The sequence below is a fragment of the Nyctibius grandis genome, chromosome 4, assembly GCF_013368605.1.
Source record: "Nyctibius grandis isolate bNycGra1 chromosome 4, bNycGra1.pri, whole genome shotgun sequence".
NCBI lineage: Eukaryota > Metazoa > Chordata > Aves > Nyctibiiformes > Nyctibiidae > Nyctibius > Nyctibius grandis.
Genome location: NC_090661.1, coordinates 69248271 through 69255660, shown reverse-complemented (window position 1 = coordinate 69255660; position 7390 = coordinate 69248271).

Genomic DNA, 7390 nt, shown 5'->3' with positions numbered 1-7390 from the left:
GGTGGTGGTGGAGCAGCCCAGAAGATGTGCTGCTGGAGCAAGGAGGAGGCAGAGGTGGGCAGCTGGCTGCGTGCCTTCCCCAGGGAGGACCATCACCCCGGCTCTGCGCTCCTGCTTTCTGAATCGCCTGCCAGCCCCCCAAACCCCCAGATAAGCAATTAAATAAGCTGCAGCAGGGACAGCCGCCCAGCCTCCACCAACGTTGGAGAGCTGAGGCTGCTTTAAAATGACAGTTTCGCCAAATGTGCGGGTCCTGTGCAAAAAACAGCCCTTTGTGGATATTGTCTTCGTTTCAGCGCCTGGTTTGGGCTTTTCAAATTGCTTTCCAGAGGTTGGGCAAAGGAAAGGGGAGAAGGGGGCTGGTTTTGGAACAACCCAGCCTGCCACGGTGGGAATGTGTGGCTGAGGAGGTCCTGCGGTTGGCAAGGAGGAGGCTGGCAGAGGCTGAGTGTGATGGAGAGGTGACAGACCTGCTGGTCGGGACCAGGGTGCCAAGATCGCTGCCCCACCACTGCCAAACCATCCCTGAGCCCCGGCGCTGGCCAGGCACGAAGCAGATGTGTGTGGGAGCCCAGAGGGAAATGGGGAACACTGCCATGGAGAGGTGCATGAGAAGGGGAAAAGGGAATGAAGCCCAGGAGCGACACGTGGTTGGGATGAGGGGAGAATTCACGCGGGGTCAGAGCCCTTCTCCTTTTATCTTTGGGAGATTTGGGTAGCTTTATTTTAGTCCCTTACAACACATTTACATAAAGCTGCTTTGGGCTGAGTGCTTCTTAGTGCTGGTCTCCGTTCTATTTAAATATAAATGTTTTAAAGTGCACAGATAGGTTTTTAACAGGAAAAAAATGCATGTGAATGACATTTATTTCTTGTTTACCCACACAGCTCCAGCCGACACTTATCGACAGATTAACTTTCACTGAACTTTCTATGTAATATGTTTTAAAAATCCACTTGAAACACAGATTCTATTAGTTACTGACCTTACGTTTTAAGAGGAAGAAAGTGGCTTTACACTCCATGAAATGTGTTAATGCATGGATAGAAGCCCTCTTATCCTCCTGCTTACATTAGGTCCAATCAGGAGAATGGATTACGTTTTTAATAATCTGACATTAGTATTAAAAGTAATATTTAAGGCATTAGTCTCCGTAACTAGTGCAGCGCGTTCAGAGCTTTCTCTTTGTGTGTGTGCGCACATGGCTGCGTTAAAACATATGTTTATGAAACAACGCATTAGCCCAAACTGCCCAAATATATGGGGGTAAACCGGGGCAGCAGATTACTGCTGCCATCACTTTTTCAATTAGAGGTGGAGGGAAGATTTGATGGCCATTTTAAAACTGATTATGGAGGGCAGGGATTAGATGCTGTTAGAAACAGGAGGTCTTATTCTCCTCCCAGCCTTGGCCTTGGAGCTCCATGGACTTCAGGAGTGGATGCTGCTTTATGGGGTGGAATAAAGCCAGTGTTGCTGGTGGCACTGGTCATGTGTACAGATCATCTGTTATATATAGGGACAGACCACTCTGCCTGTCTTAGTCCCTGAGAAACATTGCATGGGACAGGGGAAGAAATCTGGAGTCTCCAACCCAACAGCAAATGCTTTAGTGGAAAGCCAAGTCTTCTCAGCTGGTCTGGGAGTTGGGGTATCCTAGCAAGTAAATGCTGAGCCCCACTGGCCTGGACCTTCTCTTGGGCTGTTTGTTATTGTCTCTGTCTCCACGCATGGTTTGAGGGACATTCAAGTCATCCCAATCCCAAGTGTCTTCTGTGTCCCCTGGAAAAGATAAAAGACAGCTAGAAAAGAAACAGGGAACATCAAGAGGAGAAAGTGGTGTGTGTGGCCATCACCACACAGAGGAGTGAACTAGGAGCTGCCACCCCAGGAAAATTTCTCCAGCATTTAATTGCCTTCACTCAGGACCACTTACCTTACTTCTAGGTGTAGTTTATCTAATTGCAGCTTTTAGCACTTCAGACTCACTTTCCCTTTGTCTGCTCAATTAATCAGCCTTCCAGTGTCAGAAATCTTCTCCTCATGGGGTACTTACAGACCACAGTCAAGTTACCGCCTACCCTCCTCTCTGCTAAGCTGTAGATTGCTAAATGGAACTGCAAAGGGATTTTTTGCACCCCTACTGGTGCTTACAGCAATTTTTAGACCTCTCCTATGTTTTAACAAGTCTCCTTGGGAAGCCAAACCTGAGCCTAACACTTCAGAAATGCGCCTGTCAGTGCTGGTCACAGATGTAACTCCGCACCCACAGAATCACAGAATCACAGAATGGTTAAGGGTTGGAAGGGACCCCTGGAGATCATCTAGTCCAACCCCCTGCTAAAGCAGGTTCACCTAGAGCACGTTGCACAGGGTCGTGTCCAGGCGAGTTTTGAATATCTCCAGAGAAGGAGACTCCACAACCCCTCTGGGCAGCCTGTGCCAGTGCTCTGGCACCCTCAAAGTAAAGAATCACAGAATCACAGAATCACAGAATGTCAGGGATTGGAAGGGACCTCGAAAGATCATCTAGTCCAATCCCCCTGCCGGGGCAGGATTGCCTAGACCATATCACACAGGAACGCGTCCAGGCGGGTTTTGAATGTCTCCAGAGAAGGAGACTCCACAACCTCTCTGGGCAGCCTGTTCCAGTGTTCAGTCACCCTCACCGTAAAGAAGTTTTTCCTCATATTTAAGTGGAACCTCCTGTGTTCCAGCTTGCACCCATTGCCCCTTGTCCTGTCAAGGGATGTCACTGAGAAGAGCCTGGCTCCATCCTCTTGACACTTGCCCTTAACATATTTATAAACATTGATGAGGTCACCCCTCAGTCTCCTCTTCTCCAAGCTAAAGAGACCCAGCTCCCTCAGCCTCTCCTCATAAGGGAGATGTTCCACTCCCTTAATCATCTTCGTGGCTCTGCGCTGGACTCTCTCTAGCAGTTCCCTGTCCTTCTTGAACTGAGGGGCCCAGAACTGGACACAATATTCCAGATGCGGCCTCACCAGGGCAGAGTAGAGGGGGAGGAGAACCTCTCTCGACCTGCTAACCACACCCCTTCTAATACACCCCAGGATGCCATTGGCCTTCTTGGCCACAAGGGCACACTGCTGGCTCATGGTCATCCTGCTGTTCACTAGGACCCCCAGGTCCCTTTCCCCTACGCTGGTCTCCAACAGCTCTGCCCCCAACTTGTACTGGTACATGGGGTTGTTCTTGCCCAGATGCAGGACTCTACACTTGCCCTTGTTATATTTCATTAAATTTCTCCCCGCCCAACTCTCCAGCCTGTCCAGGTCCCTCTGAAAGGCTGCGCAGCCTTCCGTTGTGTCAGCCACTCCTCCCAGTTTGGTGTCATCAGCGAACTTGCTGACAGTGCACTCTAATCCCTCATCCAAGTCATTAATGAATATATTGAATAGAACTGGTCCCAGAACCGACCCTTGCGGGACTCCGCTAGACACAGACCTCCAACTGGACTCTGTCCCACCGACCACTACTCTCTGGCTTCTTTCCTTCAGCCAGTTCACAATCCACCTCACTACCCGATCATCCAGACCACACTTCCTCAGTTTAGCTGCGAGGATGCTGTGGGAGACAGTGTCAAACGCTTTACTGAAATCGAGATAGACCACATGCACAGCTTTACCATCATCTATCCACCGGGTAATATCCTCATAAAAGGCTATCAAGTTGGTTGAGCATGACTTCCCGTTGGTGAAGCCATGCTGAGTGCCCCTAATGATCCCCCTATCCTTGATGTGCCTAGAGACAGCACCAAGAACAAGTTGTTCCATCACCTTTCGGGGATGGAGGTGAGGCTGACCAGTCTATAGTTACCCGGGTCCTCCTTCTTGCCCTTTTTGAAGACTGGAGTGACATTCGCTTTCCTCCAGTCCTCAGGCACCTCTCCCGTTGCCCATGACTTAGCAAAGATGATGGAGAGTGGCCTAGCAATGACTTCCGCCAGCTCCCTCAGCACCCGTGGATGCATCCCATCAGGGCCCATGGATTTATGGACGTCCAGATTGTTTAATTGGTCCCTGACCCAGACCTCATCTACCAAGACAGATTCTTCCTCTATCCTGACTTCTTCTGGGGCCTCAGGGGTCCGGGGCTCCTCAGGACAGCCTCCAGCAGTATAGACAGAGGCAAAGAAGGCATTCAGTAACTCCGCCTTCTTTTTATCCTCTGTCTCCAGGACCCCCACCTCATTCATCAGTGGGCCTACATTGCCTCTAGTGTTGGCTTTACCTGCAATGTATTTGAAGAAGCCCTTTCTGCTGTCCTTGACCTCTCTTGCAAGGTTTAATTCCAAGGAGGCCTTAGCTTTCCTAGTTGCCTCCCTACATCCTCTGACAACAGACTTATATTCCTCCCAAGTGGCCAGCCCCTCCTTCCACGATCTGTACACCCTCTTCTTCCACTTGAGTTTGCCCAGCAGTTCCCTGTTCAACCATGCAGGTCTCCTGGTACCCTTCCTTGACTTCCTACCGTTGGGATGCTCTGATCTTGAGCACGGAAGAAGCAGTCCTTGAATGCTAACCAACTATCTTGGGCCCCCTTACCTTCTAGTACCCTGTCCCATGGGATTTCCCCTAGCAATTGCTTGAAAAGGCCAAAGTTGGCCCTCCTGAAGTTCAGGGTTGTGATTCTGCTAGCTATTCTGTTCCTGCCACATGAGATCCTGAACTCTACCATCTCATGGTCACTACAACCAAGGCTGCCCTCAACCTTCACCTCTTCAACCAGACCCTCCTTGTTCGTAAGGATAAGATCCAGCAGCGCTCCTCTCCTAGTTGGCTCATCCACCATTTGCATCAGAAAGTTATCATCAATGCACTGGAGGAACCTCCTGGACTGGGGATGGCTGGCTGAGTAGGCCTCCCAGCAAATATCAGGGTAGTTGAAATCCCCCACAACAACCAGGCCCTGTAATTGAGAGACTGCTCTCAGCTGCCTGTAGAAGGCCTCATCACCCTCCTCATCCTGATCCGGTGGCCTGTAATAGACACCCACAACAGTATCACCCCTGCCAGCCTGCCCCTTCATTCGCACCCACAAACTCTCAACTCGCTCCTGATCCGCCCCTGGACAGAACTCAATACATTCTAGCTGCTCACTCACATAAAGAGCAACTCCACCACCTCTCCTTAGCGGCCTGTCTTTCCTGAACAGGACATAGCCATCCATGACCACATTCCAGTCATGCGAGGCGTCCCACCAAGTCTCTGTAATTGCCACTAGATCATAGCCCCCCGACTGAACACGGATTTCTAACTCCTCCTGTTTATTCCCCATGCTGCGTGCATTGGTGTACAGGCATTTCAGGGAGCGAGCTGAGCACACCGATTTCACCCCAGGGGGATGGGAGGCCTCCTGGTCTACCTCAACACTAGAGCGTTGCCCCAGTGGTGCAAGCCCAGCTACTACCCCATCCCCCTTCGAATCTAGTTTAAAGCTCTCTGAATGAGCCCTGCTAATTCCTGTCCCAGAACCCTTTTGCCCCTACGACATAAACCTTTCCCATGTATCACTGTCACACCTGTTGTCCTATAAAACCAGCCATTATCAAAGAACCCAAAGCCCTGCCTGTAGCACCAGTCTCGTAGCCAGGCATTAATAGAGAGAATCCTACTGTTCCATCCCACTTCATCACCTGAAAATGGAAGGAGGGAGGAGAAAACAACTTGTGCTCCAGACTCTTTCACCAACCGTCCTAGGGCCTTGTAGTCTTTCTTCATCCCCCTCAGACTACGGGATGCAGCTTCTTCCCCACCTGTCTGGAAGATCAGCAGGGGGTAGTAGTCTGTGGCCTTCACCAGGTTGGGGAGTTTCCTGGTGATATCCCTGATTCGGGCTCCAGGCAGGCTGCAGACCTCCCTGTGATGGGGGTCAGCTCTGCATATTGGGCCCTCAGTTCCCTTTAGGAAGGAGTCTCCAACCACTAAAATTCTTCTCTTCTTCCTTGTGGAGGAGGTAGCTATATACCCGTCAGGTTTTTCTGACTGTGGTGGGACCTCTGATATAGGTTGCCTCTCCACCACATCCCCGTTGGACCGGCTGTATTCCACTAGGGCTTCATATCTATTGCTCAGAGGCACCTGTGGAGGCAAGGTAGGCAAGGAGGGCACTCGCCTTTTGCCACGGCCATAGACTTGCCTCCACTCACTCCTCTCCTCTAGGTTATTGTTTTCCACCTGAGAGGGGCAGAGTACAGGGGTCCCTCGATCCTGGTTATCGTTTTCCACCTGAGAGGGGCAGAGTACAGGGGTCCCTCGATCCTGGGAGCTCTCCGGCAGGTGCTCCCATTTTTGTTGCAGGGAGGGCAGAGCCTGGCTCCACCAGTCTATCTCCATCTCAGCCTCCCGAATGCTCCTAAGCCTTTCTACTTTGGCTTGAAGCCTTTCAACCTGGCTTTGCAGCTGTGCCGCTCGGCCGAGCAGATCATCTACTTGCTCACAGCGCACACAGCCCCCTGACACCACAGAGACGGTGTAGCATTCCCTGCAGCCAGCAACCTGCACCATCGCCTCCTTCCGTGGGAGCTCTGTCTGGGTTCCCACATCCATTTTGGTCTTCTTCCACCGGGTAGATACAATTGTTCTTCCTCTGAGCTGGGAAATACCTGTTGGTGCCACCCCTGGTTCACAGCTCCTTGGCACCTTCCTCGCCTTGTGCACTGGGAGAGAGTCAGTGCCCTCCCCAACGAGCTGCAAACAACTGCAGCCTCTCCTGCCCTGGAGGAGAACTCCAGGAAGTTCCTCCTCGTATTTTCTCCTCGTATTTCCTCCTCGTATTCAGATGGAACTTCCCATGTTTCAGTTTGTGCCCATTGCCCCTTGTCCTGTCACTGGGCACCACTGAGAAGAGTCTGGCCCCATCCTCTTGACACCCACCCCTAAGGTATTTGTAAGTGTTGATAAGATCCCCCTCAATCTCCTCTTCTCCAAGCTAAACATCCCCAGCTCCCTCAGCCTCTCCTCATAAGAGAGATGCTCCAGTCCTTTGATCATCTTTGTACCCCTCCGCTGGACTCTCTCCAGTAGTTCCTGGTCTTTCTTGAACTGGGGGGCCCAGAACTGCACACAGTACTCCAGATGTGGCCTCACCACCCGCTATTTCTGGGGCAGATGCGCTCCCTGTTTGCAAGAAGCCGAAGTCAAAATGCTTCGTCTTTTATTCCTTGGCTGCTGAGAGTGCATCCTCCCTTATTTTCACACGCATCTTTCGCTCTCACGTCTCTTTGACAGCAAGACTCCCAAATTGCGGTGAGCCTCTGGCTTTTCCTCTACCGACGGCAAACAATGTTTATCTTTGCAACATATGTGCAGTAACTGCTGTTTTGTGGCAGAAGGGAAATCCACAAGCTATCCAGCCACTGCACCT